Here is a 21,175-nt window from a genome sequence, read left to right as displayed (position 1 = left end):
GCTAACGCGGTGGGAGATAAAGATTTCCTTGCCAGCAGGATGCCCTTTTATGTTTTGTGCAATAATTCATGCTCCTCTCTCTAAATTCTTGGTGGAGAAGAGTATTTAAAAGGAGGTGACACAGACCCCTTCTCGCTGATGCTGCCTGCTATGATCTGTGCATGGCCCCTCTGAACTGAGTGCGGAGCTCTTCAGGGCAGGAGCGTACAGCATCCCTCCTCTGACCACCCTCCTGACCAGATAATCCAGGTAGGAAGTGGGTATTTGCCATACCTGATAAATGGATGCATAAATTCAGTAAAACTCAGAGATACTCCAGTTAATAATAGTTTCTTTTTCCCTTAGTCAGCCTAATTTTCATCACAATAATTTTCTTAATGCTTATTAGCACTCTTATTTCTTTTAACAGGAAGACATTTGCTCTTAAATGGCAGTTTGAGACTCAGATTTTCCCAAATTGCTGTCTAGCATGGCTATGTTGATGCCTTACGTATGGACCACCCTTCTCTATTTTATTCTGCAACAATAAAATGACACTACAGAGATGCTTTATTGTTGGCTACTCTATTTATGATGATTGTCTTGTTATAGATAACTCCGGCACTGACTTACAGCTGCTATTGGAAATTTCTCGTCTTTCAGAATGAATGCCTTTGAATGTCATTGGAAAGTCCTATTCAAAACACAAAAGAAAAGCCTGGCCCTTTTAAGAAAGGACAACTGACATTTTTCTTTTGTTTATCTATTCAGGACTACTTCAGGACTGTATTGGGTTTGCGTGGCAAGGTTTTGGTTGCGGGAGGGCTACAATGGTGGCTTCTGTGAGAAGCTGCTAGAAGCTTTCCCCATGTCCAATAGAGCCAATGCCAGCCGGTTCCAAGACAGACCTGCTGCTGGCCAAGGCTGAGCCCATCAGCAACAGTGGTAGCACCCCTGAGATAACATAGTTAAGAAGGGGAAAAGCTGCTGCGCAATTGCAGCCAGAGAGGGGAGTGAGAATATGTGAGAGAAACAACTCTGCAGACACCAAGGTCAGTGAAGGAGGGGGAGGAGGTGCTCCAGGCGCCGGAGCAGAGATTCCCCTGCAGCCCGTGGTGAAGACCATGGTGAGGCAGGCTGTCCCCCTGCAGCCCATGGAGGTCCACGGTGGAGCAGATATCCACCTGCAGCCCGTGGAGGAACCCATGCTGGGGCAGGTGGATGCCCAGAGGAGACTGTGACCCCGTGGGAAGCCCGAGCTGGAGCAGGCTCCTGGCAGGACCTGTGGACCTGTGGAGAGAGGGGTCTGCTCTGGAGCAGGTTTGCTGGCAGGACTTGTGACCCGCGGGGGACCCACGCTGGAGCAGTCTGTTCCTGAAGGACTGCACCCCGTGGAAGGGACCCACGCTGGAGCAGTTTGTGAAGAACTGCAGCCTGTGGGAAGGACTCATGTTGGAGAAGTTCGTGGAGGACTGTCTCGTGTGGGAGGGACCCCACGCTGGAGCAGGGGAAGAGTGTGAGGAGTCCTTCTCCTGAGGAGGAAGGAGCGGCAGAGACAACGTGTGATGAACTGACCGCAACCCCCATTCCCCGTCCCCCTGTGCCGCTGGGGGGGAGGAGGTAGAGAATTTGGGAGTGAAGTTGAGCCCAGCAAGAAGGGAGGGGTGGGGGGAAGGTGTTTTAAGATTTAGTTTTTATTTCTCATTACCCTACTCTGATTGATTGGTAATAAATTAAACTGATTTCCCCAGGTCGAGTCTGTTTTGCCCGTGATGGTAACTGATGAGTGATCTCTCCCTGTCCTTATCTTGACCCACGAGCTTTTCGATATATTTTCTCTCCCCTGTCCAGCTGAGGAGGGGAGTGATAGAGCAGCTTTGGTGGGCACCTGGCATCCAGCCAGGGTCAGCCCTCCACAAGGACTAATTAATTCAGGACTAACATAGCTTGATAAAGTAAACAGGATCTAAAAAATTACAAAATGAAAAGAAACATAGTTTGCTTAACATTAGCATATGTATTTAAAAAAAAATAAAGCTACAAACCAGTCCCAGTATTGACTGCATACATCTTTCTTAGTTTCTAAAAAATATTTATCTTTGATTATAGAAATGCAGTGGCAGGCACTAATATTTCAAGCATGTAACTAGCTTACATATAACTGGATTTGATAATAACCTTCTGTGTCTAGGCAATAAGGCTGTGATGTAGAGGCATAACATCAAGTTGGTAATAAAACTTTCTTACTCTCATGAAGCCACAATTTCAGTTAGATAAATCTGATAATTAATTATACCAACTGCAGAATACCTATTATGATTTTAGTATTTTAACACAACATTTTAATTAATGGTTAAAAAGCAACTCTAGCACTACAGGCACTCAAGCTTCAGATGCAGGGAGCACTTAGTTTCTGCTGAAGCCAACAATACCCAAGTCCTGCCAGCTGCATTTAGAGCTATTAAAAAATTGACCATAAGTATCTTAAACTTTACATTCTCCTCAAATACTACTTACGAATTTTTTTCCTTCTAATCTTACAAAATATGGTGATTGAAACAAATTGTAAATATCCCGTCCAATGCATACAGTAAAGCTACCTCATGCAAGCATTGAGAAGTAATCATATTATACTTGCAATCAGAGCAGAAACATTTAAGGTATCTTGGTAAGTCCTGCACGAGTTTTGTAGCTACAGTATCTTGTCCCTGGTTGAATTTTGCTTATTTCTGCCTCCAGGAAAGGGAAGAAAAAATATTGATTGCACAATGTGCTGTCTCTGTTCATCCAGTTATGTGTCTGTTGTTCCAGATTCTGCACAATCAGTAATTTTCTAGTAACATGAGACCGGAGCACAGTATGCAGAAGGGAACAGAAAAGCTCCTTGCTGTGCATGCACCAGGTTACTGGCTGAGACATCTTTAAATGTACTGGGAAAGATCAGGCTGCCAACGGTTAACATGACTCTGCACTCTGCCTAAGCTCCACTAGATGTATGGATGATATTACTGAAAAAGGGGAAGAATTGATTTTTACACTATTTTTGTGTTAGCACAGTGTAGGTTTCCTCCATCACCAGTCCGACCAGCTCCCAGGTAGTGCTGTTCAGCTGCAATGTTTCCCTACAGCATGACAGGTGGGATGGGGAAAATTGGCCTGTCGAGGCCCAGCCCCTGTTCTTTGGCTGCATGTTCCCACCTTGGAAATATCTGCCTTTTCAGTCTTTAGACCTTGCAAATGACCAGAACGAAAAAGGAAAATGGGCCTGATTTCCTCTAGAAAGGAGGCTTCCAGGAGATACCCTTCTCTGTGTGCCTCCCCATCACTCCTCCGTAACAGCTTCTGAACGTTCCAGCTCAGTCCAATCAACTTGATCTGCTGGTGGGGGAAACAGAAGAACCTCCAGGACAGTTAAACTCCTACAGGTGCCATGAAAACAGGTAATATATGAGCAGTAGCCTGAGGAGAAACTTCCTACAAGTACCTTGATGGAAAGAAGAGCTCCAGCATCAGAAACCATTTGAGACTTCATGTGAGAAACACGTGGTACAAATCTTGTGGCCAAAAGCAAAGCTCTGTTCATACAAGCCCCTGCAGCACACAGCCCAAACAGCTTTTAAACCCATCGCAGGTTGGTGTGGCCATCAAACAGCAATTTCACCTCTCCTGAGTGCCAGCTCCTGCCTTGCCACCAGCTCCTCCTCTGCGCTGGCCCTAGCCCTTGTGCAGGTGGATCCTACCTTTCTTCACGGACATGCAGACACACAACCAAGCGAAGTTTTAACGTACAAGACCGTCATCCAGAGGAACTGGGAAAAATTACTGCTGCTGCTTTAGCTCCAGACTAAGAATTATAGGGAATACTGGAGGTAAATAACACTCATCTGTACTTAGGTTTTGGTTTTCAGTCAATCCCATTTAAATTTTTAAAGCACCCTGAGCTGCACTGCAGCGTTAATGAATTCAGCAGATAACAATACCGGCATGAAAAGCTAAACTCAAAGCACACATCTCCGTTTCAGCCTGATCAATGATAATTGCGTTCCTCGAGAGCCAGAGCCTTTCACACATGCAAACCTCCCACTGCTCTTAGTGCAGAAACGCTGCCTGAGATGAGGCTGCAGGTCCTGGCTTCCAGCTCAGGTACAACAAGACAGTGGAGCTGGGTGGGCTGCTAGCACTGACAGAGGAGCTGAAATGACATATATTTGGGGAGCGAAGACAACCCAAGTGGTAAAAGCCACTTTCCTGTGCTGTTCACTGGAGAGCAGAGCTTTCTCATGAGCTGGAGGCATCCTAGCTTCTCTGGGTGCAACACAAACATGGGACTTGGCTGCCACAAGAGGCTACTGCATCCTCAAACTCCCTAATGATCTCTAAAAACTGATAAGGTTAATGACCAAGACTAATAAGAAGCTAATGATTAATCTGAGTCATCAACAAGGCAAGTCAGGAGCTTAGAAGACAAAGCAGCCTGTCTGGGACACTGATAAACTGACTTTCTGCATACCCCTGCACTACCATGTCTGCACATAACCCCATTTGAAGCTCACAGGAAAGTTACTATTTTCTGACACTAATATCTTTAAAGCTTTCAGAAATAATTGAAATCAATCTCTTGAGTTCACTGCGCTAGAAGGTTAAGGAGATCCTCAATGTACTGCTTAATTGGCAGAAGTTGTCATAGCTCCATGGGACTGTTCATCTTAATGAAGCTCTGACAGTTGCCAGCAGTTGACTATTTTTCCCTTTGACTCCAAAATCAAAAACCAGAGAAGGAATTAAACACTCTGGAAATTTTGCTGGAAGAGCAAGTGGGTACAGGTTACAAAAATTCAAGTTTTCCTTTCCAGTTGATCTTAGGGCATCTGAAAAGCCAGTGTGCCTGGCAGGTCTCTGCATCAGGCAGCACCTACTCTGCATGTAAAGATTCGGTTTTCTTTTCACCTCACTTTAAAAACCATGCAAGCTTCCTGCAGGCGGACTTGGTAACAACAGCCTTAATTCACACCATGGAAACTTCAAACATTAACAGAGAGGCTTGCTTACCATTACTGCCTATTGAAAGACGGTGTATTACGTCTTGTCATACAAAAGCCCTTTCTGCCTGGAATCCACTGTAATTTCTTGCCCATTTAACAGTGTACTCAAAGCACCTCTTCTCATTCAGCACCCGGTCGCTCTGTACACACGATCACGAAGGGAACTGCTTATATTAACCACAAACACTGGGAATGATGTTCCCTTCTGCTGCCTGGGACTGATGCAAGTCAAATATGCTACAGGTGGATTTAGAGGACCAGGAATGAGAACTGGAGCTTCGTAGCACCTCCCTCCCTGCTCCTGGGCCAGGCAAGCACAGCCAAGCTGGGCTCACTTTCCCACTCCAGGACAGATGTGATCCATACGACGTAGCCTCTCCCTGCTAATCCCGTGGCACAGATCCCTGCCAGAGCTGACTCGCGTTTTGGTGAGCAACTTGAGGTGGGCAGGCAACAGGAAAAGTTTGAGTCATTAACATAATATCATTAACATAACATCATTAACAAACTGTACAACAAAGCCAGGAAAACAAGTGTTATCATTTTGAGTTCTTACAAAAATTCGGTCCTATATTTATAACTGCAGGAGCAAGGGGTCTCAGATTAGTGCAAAGAAGATGTGACCATATCTGCCTATTATCAGAATGAAAGCTCAAGTTCTCTCCCGTAATAGAGATCATGGGCAATCAAGCAAGTTTTGTTCTATACATTGATAAATCCTGGGTTGCCACACTGAGCTGCCACCAATGTGTCTGAGACCTGAAACCAAACCCTCCATAGGGAGTTCTCAGATTTAAACAACATTCACTGCAAATCATCAGTTCATCTCATTACTCTGTTAATTGTTGAAAAGAATTCAGAAAGAAGAGATGGGTGTAGAAGGGTGCTGTATCGGTCTGTTGTACTCCAAAACACAAAGAGAGAGAACTATTCCTGACACGGTGCATATCTCTGCTCTTTCAGCATTTGTGTAATTATAGCCAAGTCTTTTGAACATTCAATGCATCTCACAGAAAATGAGACATCCACATATTGTGGCTTAATGAAAAGAACTGAAGGAAATGTACCAAATTATTGGTTAACAGGCAGCTGCTTCATAAATGCTTTCTCCCATCTGTTTTCTCCTCCTTATATCAGCTCATTCAGCCTAATGCCTATAAAATGCTGAGACCAATGTTTCAGGGCTCTCTAAACTCTCCTGTCAGTGCTCATGGGTGGCTTCAGCAACCGTGTCCTGGATTTGGCATCTCCTACTGCTGCATGCACGCTGGGCACGGCCAGGAAACACGTGCTCTCATGCAAACACACCCCATCGTGCAGGGGCATGCTGAGACCAGGGACAGCTAATGCTGCAATCAATACCAAATAATAACAACTTAAAAAAAATATTTTTTTTTAGTTAATTCAGACCCTAAAGCTAACAAACCTGTCAATACAGGGTGGCGTTCTCCCTGTCTTAAGCTCCCTCATTTCCATGGAGCCACTGAGTGATTAGATAGGGCTGCGTTAAGTAAAAAGTTAACTTCATGAATGCCTCACACAAGTCTGCTCCCGGGAGAGTCATTAGACTAAATACTTTGTTTTGCACACCGATAACATACAGAAGATTCCCAGCAGCACAGCCGGAGCAGGTCCTGCTCTCCTGTGAGACCTCAGGCATTAACCACTGGAGGAGGACTGCGGCTGGATGTAGAACATTAATGATCTGATCCAATACGACCTATTCATTTGCAGCTTTGGATGTGGCATGTGACATGTCCCAGCCCACCTGAAAGATCTGCCATGGAAGCCCTCGTGCAGGAGCAGCTTGGTGGCGAGGGGTCTGGGCTGAGGCCGTCTCAGAAATGAGCCTGCTCCGCTCTCCAAATTGTGGCTTGTCTTCTCTCACATCATCTACCTGCTGCTGCACGTGGTATTAAGATAAATAAACATTGATAAGGGTCAAGTTTGCTCAGCCACAGGGATGTCAAAGGGATCAGTGTATGGTGGCTACGTTGGGTAAAACCTCTTCTGATCTCATGAAGATTCCTGAAAATCACGACCAGACAAGCAGCACATTGCCTAAGGAGGGGAAGATGCTTTTCTTTTCCAGCCGTGCTCTACCTCTCACATGCAGGGCTACATCCTGTCCCGCTGATCCGGCTTAATCTAACATAAGAGCAGACAATGGAAATCAAATCCCCCCGGCTCCCTGAGGAGCACACGAGAGCAGGTGTTTGCAGAAGTGCGAGCAGTGAGAGCCATCAGCCAACTCCCATGCTTCCTGCTGTGGAGTTCAGACCAGTAATCTGGATAATATCAACACTAATTCCTTCCTAATTTACCAAGCTAGCAAACCTGCAGAAGCAAACAGGTGTGTACTCGTTTGATTTTTTTTCCCCCTAGCAAAAAAGAGTGATTATATTTCTCTTCATTCCAACTAGAGCTGCTATCATAAAATATTCAGCTCAAGCCATCCAGTTCCACATTATAATTACCTGCCAAAAATTGCTACCATATCTGCTTCTGCCATCAACATGAAGCTGGCTAATCCTCTGGGAACCTCTTTTTAATTAAACACCTAATACAGTATGATAAACATTGAAAATATGCACCGCTCCTCTATTAAGGATGTGGCTTGATTTCTGAAGTGCACCTAATCAATTCAAGTGTAATATTTACCATGGCAGCAAATCTTTAGGGCTTAATATTTCAAGTAAAGGTTGTTTTAGCGATTCTATTAAGAGAAGGAATGAGTGAGCGCAAATAAAACACAAAAGCCGAATTCAGCTTGATTGTTCACTCCAACCTTGGGTTTCCCTTAGCTGCTTGCAGTGGCCAAGCACGCGAGTTTGGTGCGCTCAGCTCTGGGCCTTTCCTTTCCCTTCCTGGTCTGGATTGGTAGTTTTAAGTGGTAACGTTCACCTAAACTGTAAATGCATCTTCAACGCCTCACACAACATGGCATATGAATATCTCGTGTAAAGCAAATTAATATTTGTTAAGCCCTGGCTCTGTAGCATCCCCATCTCTTCTTTCCTTCGGTCCATCTCTCAACTCCATCTCAGTCTCACGAAGAGCCAATCCTGTTACCGCAACCTCAGTGTCACCAAAATGTCCTTGTGGACCCTCCATCACAATCAAATGGTTATTATCTATTTACCTGATAGGCTTGGAGTGCATCTCTCTACCTGGTACATCAGAAGAGCTTCATAAATATTTTGACTGCAGGGATTTTACTAATGAAGTTGCTGCAAACGTTTGCAATACGTAGGGGTGCACACAGGTTCAAGGGTACAGTGCTGAGAGCGTCACCCTCGATGTCTGGCTGAGTGGGGATGTAAGGAGCCAGACGCACTTAATCTCCCAAAACAAGATGGGAGCGCAGTCCTATGGACCTCCTCTCCATAGGCATTCCTGGCAATAGTATTGAATCCAAAAGTCCCAGAAAGAAACCAGAGGTAAAGGATTTTAAGGATCAAACAACATAATCACTGGTGACAAGGGATAGCTACCAGAATTAAGACAGATCATCTCTAAGAACTGTTATATGAAAATATTGTTTTCTGGTGAAGAACACAGCCCAGTGCAAAGTCATGAATTATTTAAAAGCCATGCAAGCCGATCTGGTTATTACTGCAGTAAGGACTTGAACAAATAGCAATGTTACAGAAACTCCCTGTGTTTTGAAGGCTATTCACCCAGTATAATAAAACCTACTTTTGAATGAAGAGGACGTACAGCCTAGGCATACTGATCTGTGCTCCTTGAAAGGAGGCACATTCGTGGCTGTGAATGTGTTACTGTTAGTCTTAAGGCTCTGAGATAGACGGAGTGAGATTAACACTTGTCCTCTGATTTGGAAACCCAGCTCCCAGCCCAGAGATGGAATTTTCCACACGCAAGCTGATTTCACAAACCGTATTTTCCTGACATTTTGTAATCAAGATTTTCATGCACCTGGAGACAGGGAAACAAATGAGGCTGAGAAATCCCTTTACTCTCAGCTACTCCAGAGCAAACTCCACAGTGAGCACTTCATGAAGTGTGGCAAAGGCAGGTGCTCCTCTTGCCAGAATAGCAAATTTCCAGGGCTTAAGCCATATCTGCAATGTACTATCTGGAATAGGATGTTTAGTTATGATGTTGCATATATACTCATGCAATAAGCAGGATCTTTTTTTGCTCCTCTGGAAGAATGAGTTGCAGAAACAAATCAAGCTGTCAGGGAAATGAGGACATCTCCCCTCTGCTGATAGCTAAAGCCCCTTATTTCTGATTCAGTTCTCAGGTGCACTCAGGCATCTGTCACTGAAATCAATGAGACTTGAACTTATAGATCCCAGTGTAAATTCATGGATTGAAACAATTCTGAAAAAGCATTAAAATACCATGAGGCCAAAGGCTGTCTCCAATCACATTCCCATGTTTTTCTGTAACCACATCAAGTAGCAAACATAGCTAGTGTCCCTAAGCCAGAACAAATAAAAGTACTCAATAATAAATAAAAGAAAAAGAAAATGTCAAGGGAAAATATATTATAATGGCATTTACATGCATTTCTTCTAATCAAGATTTCAACTTCTGCACAATTTCTCCTAAGTCAGACCAAGACAAGCTGGCTTGCAATCAAAAAGGCGCTATTGAATGCATTCAGTAAAGACCATCTCAGCTCCTCAGATACAGCCTGTTCACAGATGCTAGAAGCCAAACACCAGAAAGCTTTATAGAGGGGATCATGCTCATAAATGATACATGACTTAAATTCATACCATGCTTAACAATACTCAGGCAAAAACCAATTGAGAGTCTCTCTGGACTGTCATCCCCACAGGCTCAGCAGTGCAAGAGTTTGAGGCGGGTTTGCAGAAGCCACAGCTACTGACTTTATTTGATACCAACTCCTGGGCGTTATTATTTGGAGGGCAGGGACTCTGCGAGACATCCTCTGACTGCTAGCCCAACCCTTGCATCATCGCAGGGGCTGCCATTAATGTCACCTTCGTGCTGGAGAGGCTCAGCGGCATGGGCAGCAGTGAGCTCTGCAGTGTGCAGCTTTTCTTAAGGTGCAAATGCCTTGTAGAGGGAGCAAGGCAGGCACACTAGACCACCTCGTTCCTCCCATGGTGCAAGCAGGTGGCACTATCATTCTACCTAAAAACAACGTAAAGAAGGAATTAGCTGCTGTTTCTTGCTCCTTAGTTACAGATACCTTTAAGAAACACCATAAATGTCAAGCTCTGTTTTCCTGATGAGGTTTTCAAAGGGTCGTTAGTACAGTGTCAGACCTATCTTGGCCTCTCCAAGGAGGTGAACTTCCGAGAGAGCAGCTTGCTTTCTACCTGCTTATTCCACATGACATTTGTTCACACGTGGCTGACCCAAACCTTGCAGTCATATATGAGCAATTGTAACAGTGGGCTGCCCATGAGGTTACCCTCAATACTGCATCCCGCTGAACACTCCTCTCTCCTCTCAGTGCACATACCTGGCGCAGGCCCTTCAACAAGCAGCTGTCATCCCCAAGTCTTCACTACTGGTTACAGGTTTCTCTGGTTCATCTATTTACACAGGGACTGTAATGTTTGCAGGACTTAGGAGCTACTTCCCACCTTTGTTGAATCCTCAGTGTCACCATCTCAAAATAGAAAAGGAAGAAGAGTTATAATCTTTCCCCTTGCTATTTGTTTCTAGGAAGAAATACATTTTTTCAGTCCTTTTTCCACAGCACCTTCATCCTGAATGGCAGCACCAGAGCTGAGCTGGTTCCAGGGCATTGAGCTGCCATTCCCTGGGACAGCCAAAGAGCGTGTGAGCTGGAAAAAGGCGCAAGGCAAGTAGTCAAATGTACCTACCAGCCACTGAATGGGAACGATCTGCAGTGAGGATCAAACAGGCCCAAAGGCCCCAAAGCATTTGTCAGAAGCCTTCAGTTGCTACTCCCTTTTTCTTTTTTCAAAGAAAAACTGATATTTAAAGGCAGGCAGAAGAAAGTACTTTTAGGCCTTTTATGTACATTTTTGTTGTAGTTAAACAAAACTGAGGAATAAATGGATCTGCTTAAGTCAATATGGGACCAACCTATGGAGTGTGTAATAGATAATCATATTTATACTGGTGCTATCTTTGTTGATTGCATCAAACTAAGACTGCGTACCCTACCATTCTGTTTTAACCGCTGTAAGAACAACCATGCTGTCTGCAGCTGATGCCATTCAGGACTTCAGAGAGAAGCAAAACACCCGTTCAGCTAAGAGTCGTGCTAGCTGTCTGAAACCATGTAGTATTTAGTAACAGAGAGAGATGTCTACCAGTCCTCTACAAATCCAGAAAAACCTTTGTAATTCTTTTTATATTTATGGAAATGAGTGCACAGGGAAAATGTATGTGCAAATAAATCATTCATCAATTAACAAAAAAACCACAGAAGAATTTAGGTCACGAATATAAACTTCCCTGCTCTCAAAATACACTGAAATCTCTATTAGGTTCCTTTTAAGTTTCAGCAAAACAAAGGGGTTGATACCTATTTTTCTGACCCTATCAGTTTCACTAAGTTATCAGTCCAATAGGAACTATGCAAAACTTGCAGAAATCATCCTGTTTCTGCATTTGCCATGAGAGACAGCAGCTGTTTCATGTGCCATGGAAATCCCCAGGCACCAGAGTGACTCCCGATGATTGCTTCTTTGATGCTACGGGAGCTCATGCTGAGCCATAGCAATTTGTAGCAACTAGGTGTTGACTGAGGGCAATGATAAAATCCCTCCAAAACCCAATAATAATTCAAAGGAGGGTTTCTTACTAATATCTGTACTTTTGATGCTGTTTCAAGCTTTAATGGGAGCAGATTTTCTACAGGAAAACACAAGAAAAGCCAATATATGGTTCTACCTGAGCCCTTCTGTGCAATGTGTGTGCATCAAATAAGGAGAATGGCAAGTGCCTGCATGGGGGTCAGGCCACAGAAATAATGTATGTTATTTGATGCTCTTGGTTTTGGTCCACGATTGTGTGCTGCCTTTTCCAGGTAAAATAATGCTGACTTTTCCACATTCAAACAATGATCAATTATATAAATCCTTTGTCTAAAGCAAAGCATCAGAAAAAAAAAAGGGGGGGGGGGGGGGGGAAGGTGTTAACTTCACTATAAACTTTCTCCTTCAGTCAATGTCTCTACAAAAACCAGAGCAGCCCTGAAGGACTCTGTGCCACCGTGCTCACCTCTTCCTGCTGCAAGGACTCACTATCTCCAAATAAGCTGTGTGCTATAGAGCTATGCTGTTGTCAGTTAATTATCCCAGGTCACGTGATAAGAACTAGTTTTAAAATGAGATTGTCATCAAATTAATGGGTAGTATATAACTGGGATGAGTGGATACACTGGCCTGTTTCTGATCAACGGCAGTCAAGAAAAAACAGCTGAGATTTTCTAGCAAAGCAGTGCTGATATCACTCTTGGGTCCTATAAATGATGACCTAATTCAGCCTACCCTTCTACCTGGAGATCAGGGGTATACCTACAGCATGAAACAACGTGCAAACCATGGGACAAATGCAAATGTGACAAAATCAGCTCTGGATCCCAAAGCCGATCAGTCACACAAGCATGGAAACTGCTGCCATGGCTCTTACCCACATAGAAAATTAATGCTCCTTTGCTCAGGGACAGTGCCCTGCTAACCCCTGCCTTTCCTGTCTACTTAAAACCACTTTGGATACCTTCACACTGGCTCCACGAAGCACTCTAGTTTACTACAGTTTTAGGAGAGATGGTTTAACTAGAGACAGTGGCTGTGAGCAGGTGTCCTCCCACCCAGAAAAACCAGTTTTCCCAGATGCCGAGGCCTGAAGGATCACGGCCAGCCCACTCCCTGCATTCCAGCGCAGCATGGCATGAATGTCACCCAACAGCTGACCCAATAAAAAAGATAATTCCTTAAGTTTCCTATTTGGATGTGCCTTCTCATTAAGCTAAGTTGTCTTTCATCAATTTAGCTTTTGAAACTCCCTTGCTACTCTAGCTTCTGTATCACCAAAAATTTGCATTGAATCAACTTCAGAAAACAAAAAGCTGTCCCTTGCTTCTCCCTGCCAAACCAAGCAAGGAAAAACAAACTTAAAAAAACCCAAAGCCCTACCACCAACAACATAAAGTCCCACATTTGAAATTTTAAGGAAAGCCCTTCCGGCTGGCCTCCCTTAGCTGAACACTCTTGGGATAAGTGTTTACAAACCAGGCTTTGGTCTCTCAACCCAAAGAGCAGTTGTGACTTCTCCCTGCCTCTGATGCCCGCACGATTTGCTAAGGTGGTAACACCCAACCAGTGCAACTCCACCAGTTCTTCCCAAGGCAATCGTTGCAAAGATGTGAATGTCAGTGTCCTGTTTGTAACCCAAGCCTAGTTTTCCTCTTTCTTGGAGAAAGTTAAATATATGGGGCAATGTACAGATTTTAAGCACCACTCTTCAATCAAGTGAGATATTAAAGCCAAAACTAATTCAGTGGCAGGCAGTAAGCATGGGGGGGACCCTGCCTTATCTAATTTTCTGTCATCTGCAGTAATCTCTGCTATTAATATTACCGTGAAGAACATGTCAAAAGCTTAAATTCATCACTTCAGCATGGTCATTCAGGGAATGTGTGCCAGCAGGACTGATTGCTCCTCTTGCCTCCTCAGCCTCCGGTCTGAATATTGAAACCCCAACTGCAGTGCAGCAACCAACATCAAAATAACTACCCAAATGGCTGTGCAAGGCATGCTGCCTTCAGAGATTGGTGATAAATATTCAACAGAGCTCGAGGAATACGTGGGGATCTAAGTCCTTCCAGGAACAGCTACCCATCATCAAACGTGGGATATGGAGCTTCTGTGTTTCCCAATCACAGTATGGACCGAGAGGACAGAGACAGAGCAACCATCGCTCCTTATCTGATGTATAATTTGCCTTTTTGGTTTGTATTGACAAAAACAGTTAGAAGATGAATGGACCAAGGGGTTGTTAAACTCACACAACGTAGTGAATTGCTGCTTCCCTGGGGACGTGTTCTCCGCTAGAGTCACTTGGTGTCACAAAGGTCACACAACTGGGGAAGAACAAGGAACAGAGAAGGCCCAGGTCAGAGGTGATATGGTGGCACCGAAACAGCTAGTTTAGACAAGGTCTCACTGGCTACAACCTCATAAGACCAAATCCAGGTCTTACGCCAGCTTGGCTGGCAGAGTCTCCCTTCACACACATGCAGTAAAACTGACTCGCTGGTTCAGAGGAGAAAACTGGGAGGTGGGTGGAGGGCATCGGGTATGGCTGCACCGCAAGTGAAGGCGTACATTGTGTTAGGGGAGCCATCCCTGCCCTGCTTTAGCCTGGCAGCACAGATGAGGGTAACGGCAACGGTAAGGACCCAGGTGCCACCGCATGCTGCAAGAGCCTTCCAGGGGCTCTCCTTACACCCTCCCCCACCATTTCTCGGGTATTGCTGGAGTCACGCTAACAAGACTGTGCCTGCACACACCACAATAACCTCTATTTGCTCTGCAGACATACTGACAGTGTTTCAAATCAGACACTTATGCCTTACCCCACACCTTTCTAAGTACTAAACTGTTCTGTGTGTTCTGACATCTCCTCCCAGTTAGCCCTTCCTTCCTACAAAGTATACTTTTCATTTGATCTAATTTGATCTTTCTATTCCTTATTGAATTCCCTGACCTAATAAGATAGCAGTAGCTTATAAAGCAGAGAACAGCATATGGCAGCTAAATAATGTTGCTATTATATCAAGAACTGAAACATGGAGGAAATACTTAAAGATGACGAGAAGAATACGTCTAAAGCTATCTCTGCAGCAGAGTCGCTTATTGTACGTCAAAAATCTTGGACAGTATGCCCCATGCTGGGGGGCAGAGGGAGGACATTTTCCTGGATCAGTTGTAATCAGAAGCATCCCCTGCCAACTTGGGCAGTAGTGCTGACAGATGGTACGTGCTGCTCTTCAGGACTAACATATCTGGCATAGGGCTGGAAGGAGGGATAGGAAATCCAGTTCAGCGTTATTCAGCTGCTTTTGGATGTAATCCAAGAGAAATAGCCCATTGCTTATCTCATGGAGAAACCACACCACTGCGCACTAACCCTATCTTTATCACAGTGATTACACGAGGCAAGAAAACCCCAGCAGAATCCCAGCTACAATTGACATCTAAAGGCCCCTGCAAATAGTACTTGATGCTCACTGTCCCCATAATACCTTTTGCTGTTATTAGCTATGGTTGCTGATTTGTTGCTGTTAGTCAGTCTAATAAATAGTACAAAGTATTTTATCCCTTCAGTCAGAGCTGGAAACCACTCAAATGTAGTTTTAAGAAATCAGAGTTAGGTTGCAGAGTGGCAAAACACCGATCTGCTGAAAGAAGAGTTGTTGGGAGGGAAAGCCCCAGCAGTGCCCAAGCAGCCATTAACCCCGCTGATGCCCATGACACAGCTCAGCTTCCACTGCCAACCCCAAATCCTGTGTTTTATTGACCAGCTTGAGCCCTGCTAGAACCAATATGGAGCCTAATCACTAGTACAGGAAGATCTTATGGTTTTATGCAAAGCAAATGCTGAACTCTCTTACGGGGCACACGACAAGGCAACCCCCAAGCTCTCAAACCTGGCTGGACATCACTGCCTACATGTCACAAAGCACAAACACCATCAGAGGTTAAGAGAAATTTTTAAAAAGATGTTTGACAACTATCTGCTGTGCTTCAACACATTTTTGAATGCTACCTTTTTGGAATTTTTTTTTTTTTTTAAATCTCTGTTTACCAATTTTGGATTAATGACAGATTTTGAAATACAGAGAAATTTTCTGCACAAATGTCAATACTGAAGCTCATGAAACTCCTGCTATTGGAGCTGACTATGGGTACCAGTGTAAAAAGTTACAGGACAGGCTATGAAGACTTAAAAGTGAATATAATTATTTACGAATAAAACTGCCATCTTAAGCCTCAGGAAGTCTTTTATTACTGCAGGCATGCCCAATCATCCTTCCACCGTTCTTCAGATCCCTGGACTCTGTGCAGCTGCCTCTCGCACCAGACCAGCTGATCATGGCACCCTGTGCCCGTCGGCTGCAGCACAGGGAGATGCGCTCACCACCGCCTCGGGCACAGAGGGATGGGCAGGGTTTGACTTTGACCTATTCTCACCCCATGCCTTGCAGCAGGACCCAGCCTCTTCGCTCACGTGTCCTGGGCCAGCTCTAGAAGCAAAGCCACTGAAATACCAGAATTACAGGTGGGTGCCTGACCAGCTGGCGTGGGCCTATGGCCGCTCTCAGCCCTCGCATGGCAACTTTGGCATTCCTGAGCTGATGCACAAACACCTCACCTTGCCCTTTTTGGAAATAGGACCGCGAGGAGAGGAAGCCTTAACTGCACCACCTCCCCATGGGGATCCCACCATGCGCAACAACAACAACAAAGTAGGAAAAATCAAAGCAAAACAGAACCCAACCATATGGTCTGCAGACCATGAAGGAGAGCCCAGTTTGTGCAAAATGCTTCAAAGTTCTGCACTATCTTTTCATGTTTTGATATTTGGTTAGGGGTTTTTTTAGCATTCGGGCTTCAAGCAAATCAGTCAATAACGAGAAGCTAGCACAGAAGACACTCAACTCTTTGCTGATGGAGTTTAATGCTGTCTGATTCATGCATTTATTATGTACATTAAATAATTTAAATTTTTTTCACTCACTTTTTCATTGTCTGGCTTTTCAGCCTAATGAATGTGTTAATCTGTTTACTACCAGCAGCAAATAAGAGTTTGTGGGATGATTTTTCTTCCTTTTCTATTACTCTATTCCACTACCCCATACTGCAAAACTTTAATCGCATCTCTCCCTGACATTGATTAGGTTCCTGCTTGACCAACCTGATCTCCTTCTATGACAAGGTGACCCGCCTAGTGGATGAGGGAAAGGCTGTGGATGTTGTCTATCTAGACTTCAGTAAAGCCTTCGACACGGTTTCCCACAGCATTCTCCTGGAGAAACTGGCTGCTCATGGCTTGGACGGGTGTACTCTTCGCTGGGTAAAGAACTGGCTGGATGGCCGGGCCCAAAGAGTGGTGGTGAATGGAGTTTACTCCGGTTGGCAGCCGGTCACAAGCAGTGTTCCCCAGGGCTCGGTGTTGGGGCCAGTTCTGTTTAACATCTTTATCAATGATCTGGATGAAGGGATCGAGTGTACTCTCAGTAAGTTTGCAGACGACACCAAGTTGTGTGGGAGTGTTGATCTGCTGGAGGGTAGGCAGGCTCTGCAGAGGGACCTGGACAGGCTGGATCGATGGGCTGGGGTGAATTGTATGAGGTTTAACAAGGCCAAGTGCAAGGTCCTGCACTTGGGCCACAGCAACCCCATGCAACGCTACAGGCTTGGGGAAGAGTGGCTGGAAAGCTGCCCAGCAGAGAAGGACCTGGGGGTGTTTGTTGACAGCCGCCTGAATATGAGCCAGCAGTGTGCCCAGGCGGCCAAGAAGGCCAATGGCATCCTGGCCTGTATCAAAAATAGCGTGGCCAGCAGGACTAGGGAAGTGATCGTGCCCCTGTACTCGGCACTGGTGAGGCCACACCTCGAATACTGTGTTCAGTTTTGGGCCCCCCACTACAAGAGGGATATTGAGGTACTGGAGCGTGTACAGAGAAGGGCAATGAAGCTGGTGAAGGGTCTGGAGCAGAAGTCTTATGAGGAGCGGCTGAGGGAGCTGGGGTTGTTTAGCCTGGAGAAAAGGAGGCTGAGGGGAGACCTCATCGCTCTCTACAACTACCTGAAAGGAGGTTGTAGAGAGGTGGGGGTCGGTCTCTTCTCCCAGGTAACAAGTGATAGGACAAGAGGAAATGGCCTCAAGTTGCGCCAGGGGAGGTTTAGACTGGATATTAGGAAATTTTTCTTCACTGAGAGGGTTATCAAGCATTGGAACAGACTGCCCAGGGAAGTGGTTGAGTCGCCATCCCTGGAGGTATTTAAAGGACATTTGGATGAGGTACTTAGAGACATGGTGTAGTGGTGTTTTTTTTGGCAGTGTTAGGTTTATGGTTGGACTCGATGATCTTAAAGGTCTTTTCCAACCTATACGATTCTGTGATTCTGTGTGATTCTGTGAAGTGTTTTAATCAATAATCATTATAAGTCTAAATGTATACAGAGGGATGAGATGGTGAAAGGGGATTAGTGTGGCTAATGTGTGTTACATTCCCTTGAAGAAAAAGAATCCAAAGAATAATAAAACCACAAGGTAGGTTGAACTTTCATACAAGGTGCCTAGTTTCACACATTTTTCACATCAGACATGAAAGCTATTTTTGTGGGTTTGGGGTTTTTTTGTCGGTTTGGTTTGGTTTTTTTTAACTTGATGGCATTCAGTAGTACATAGAGCTGAGACTGCTCTTGAGAAAAATGTTTTCTCAAATCCTCACATGGATATTTTCTCCAGCAGACTTTCAATGACTTTCCTATCTTTATAAGGAAAAAAAATACTACGAAGCTGAGGCTGATTAAGATACTTTGTAGTGTAACAGAAGACTCAAAAAATAATGCAGAAATTTTCTGGTTTGGGTTTTTTGCTGTACAACATAGTTCAGAAAGAAGGCACCCAAAAAAGACAATCATAAAACCTGCGGGATGAGTTTCCAGAATGAAAGACCTTTCACTGATTAACTAACTGAAGATATTTTTCCTGTTTGCTTCCCGTTGGGACAGTGTGAACCAAAGCACATCCTTTTCCAGGGTTTCTGAAAAAGGACATGCTAGTTTTAAGGAGGGAAGAGAGGAAGTAAAGGTCCCCTCAAAATTATTCACACCTGAGAAATGAATGCCATACACTCATCGATGGCAGACTGGCTGAGACGAAGGAATGAGACGATGGATCAGATGCCTATCAAGCTCCTTTCTCCCAGACAGGCTAGGCCAGAGAGGCTCCTGCCAGCTGCCCGTGAGGGCTGCTTGGCTCTCCCTGTGAGCACAGCACGGGTGCTGCAAAGGGGAGACGGGCATGGAAGAAAAGTCTGGGAAAAGGTAACTGAGATTAACCGAGATTTGTGTTCAGAAGAATTTGAGAGACTGTAACACTGCACACTAAGTAGTTTATGTGCATCCTAGTAGGCATCCCCCAGTACAGCCTTTCTCCTTTCTAAATAATCGCCATGTATTTTAATTTTTTATTTTTATTCAATCCTCTCTGTGACAGGCAATGCACTTATCCTGCTGTTGGTATTAGTGGCTTAGGGATGTCATTCTGTATTACATTCTATAGGGCTCTCATCGATACACGATTTAGGTACACAGTGAGATGCTGGCAGCTAGGCTGCGGACTTGAGCAAGCCAGCTACATGCCCAAGGAAGGGCAACATTTGACCCTTTCATTATTGTTTCATATCCTCTTCGGCAGAAAATATCAAACAGCAATTCACTGGAGGGAGGACAATCATTTTTCAGATACCACATGAAAGAAATACCAGTCTGGTCTGCACTAGATTATGTGGGACAATATGTAATACACTCCTAGCAAGTTATGACATTGATTCATTCCTTGTATTGAATTTGTTCACAGTAATGAATGTATTACTTGTTCCCTGAAGGCCCCAGTCTTTTCTCTCACCTTTATTGATCAATGGTTTATAACTTTGAAACTATTTTCAAAAAGTGATTAATATAACTTACTTTCTAGTCTTAAAAACAGCGTAAGCAATTAGGGTTCATACAGCAAGCCCCTGCCTAGCCAGGAGTAACACTGCTGGAACCGGGTAGCATTACCTGATACATTTGCCTGTATTTCAGCACAGAAGACAGTAAAAGGTTGTATCAACACTCAACTGAAGCACATTCATCTCTCTGAAATCACTCTGTAAAATATGGGGGACGGGCTAAGAAGAATTAATGGCTACTGCAAAATCTCTTTATAATCTTTACAACTGCATGGAAATAACAGGGAAAGCATGATTCTTAATCAAAAGCAATAGCATAATTCTTCGCTTCTGCAAGACAACCAAAGAATTAATAAAAGCCTGCAGTTGTTGGGGTGGGAGGACAAAGGAAGGTGAGCGGAACAAGACTTTAGGAGAGATTGGCCATGTAATATGACATTGCCATAAACTCTGCTGTAGGTTAGGAAATAACAGCTTGCAACTAGATACCATTTTCAAATGTGATTAACTTCAAGGAATATATGTTGCAATTGAAGAGTGATAATTTTTTTATGCAGTCCCAAACAGGGATGTTTTTTCATTTTTTAACAAATTGAAAAGGTAGAAAAAAATTACTTTGCTGCCCAGGATTCCAAAATGACTTTAGAAAAATGCAATACATTTGTAGAGCAATAGCCATTAGTTGGACAGTTATTTCTACTCCTAATTACAGATAATCAGGATGAAATTGGTCTCTGAACAACAGTGTCCACAACTGTAAGAGGGAGGAGTGAGAGTAGCACAATGAAAGCAGTGCAACAGAGAGCATGAAGGTGTGAGAGAGCACACTACCTTGTTTTAGGAAATTTTAATCTAATCTGGGTCCTAACCCCAACGTCAGCTTTCAAACTCCATGCCATTACACCTGAAGAGATCATAGAAAGCATTCGATATAGATGTCAAACATAAAAATTGCCCCAAAGCAAGGATCCAGCCTGGATGACTCTCCTCCGGGAGACTCACAGTCCAGGGCACTCAGAGAGCTGATTCCGGTCTGGATTCAGGTGGACTTTTGCCAAGGCTTCAGGCATAGGATGTTCCTCTCGGTTTTGTAGATGCTTTTTAATGCAAGTGCTTTCTAATAATATTCTAGTCTTTTAGGGGCCAATTGCCAAAGTTCGCACTGCGTGTAGGGAGTGGTTATCAAGTTGGTGGCCTGAAAGCCCTGAACCTGTGCTGCATGGAGCTTGTAATGCTACCGACATAATCCCCAGGGGAAAAAGCAGCAGACTAGATGAAATTATCCAGAAACCCCTAGTGAAGTTTGGGAAGCCCAGCAGTAGACTGTGAATGTTCTGAAGCTTTTTGACATATTATCTCCCCTCTCCGAACACACTGCGCTGTCAGAGCAGGGCTGCAGTGCCGCATGCTTTCAGACAGCAAGCACAGAAAATGAAGGTTTTAAGTGGGAAGAAGAAATAGAAAAATGATCTCCTTGTGG

At 44.3% G+C, this 21,175-nt stretch overlaps 1 protein-coding gene across 5 annotated transcripts in view; it reads right to left on the bottom strand.

Moving 5' to 3' along the window:
- The window catches only part of KCNIP1 (potassium voltage-gated channel interacting protein 1), a 294,312-nt gene that overhangs the window by 227,773 nt on the left and 45,364 nt on the right, over positions 1-21,175 (bottom strand). Inside the window, exons 2-3 of one of the 5 annotated variants that reach the window (XM_075510012.1) lie at positions 14,014-14,088; positions 10,489-10,638 (exon numbers count right to left, since the gene is read on the bottom strand). The exons of 2 other annotated variants lie outside the window; for them this stretch is intronic. The gene's annotated coding sequence lies outside the window, so the exon portion shown is untranslated. The remainder of the gene's footprint in view (positions 1-10,488; positions 10,639-14,013; positions 14,089-21,175) is intronic. 2 more of the 5 variants (XM_075510013.1, XM_075510014.1) reach the window with 2 other exon arrangements.

This window comes from Mycteria americana, chromosome 8 (assembly GCF_035582795.1).
Source record: "Mycteria americana isolate JAX WOST 10 ecotype Jacksonville Zoo and Gardens chromosome 8, USCA_MyAme_1.0, whole genome shotgun sequence".
NCBI classification, from domain to species: Eukaryota; Metazoa; Chordata; class Aves; order Ciconiiformes; family Ciconiidae; genus Mycteria; species Mycteria americana.
The sequence above is the reverse complement of the archived record's forward strand: the minus strand, read 5'-3'. Positions and strand labels throughout refer to the sequence as shown.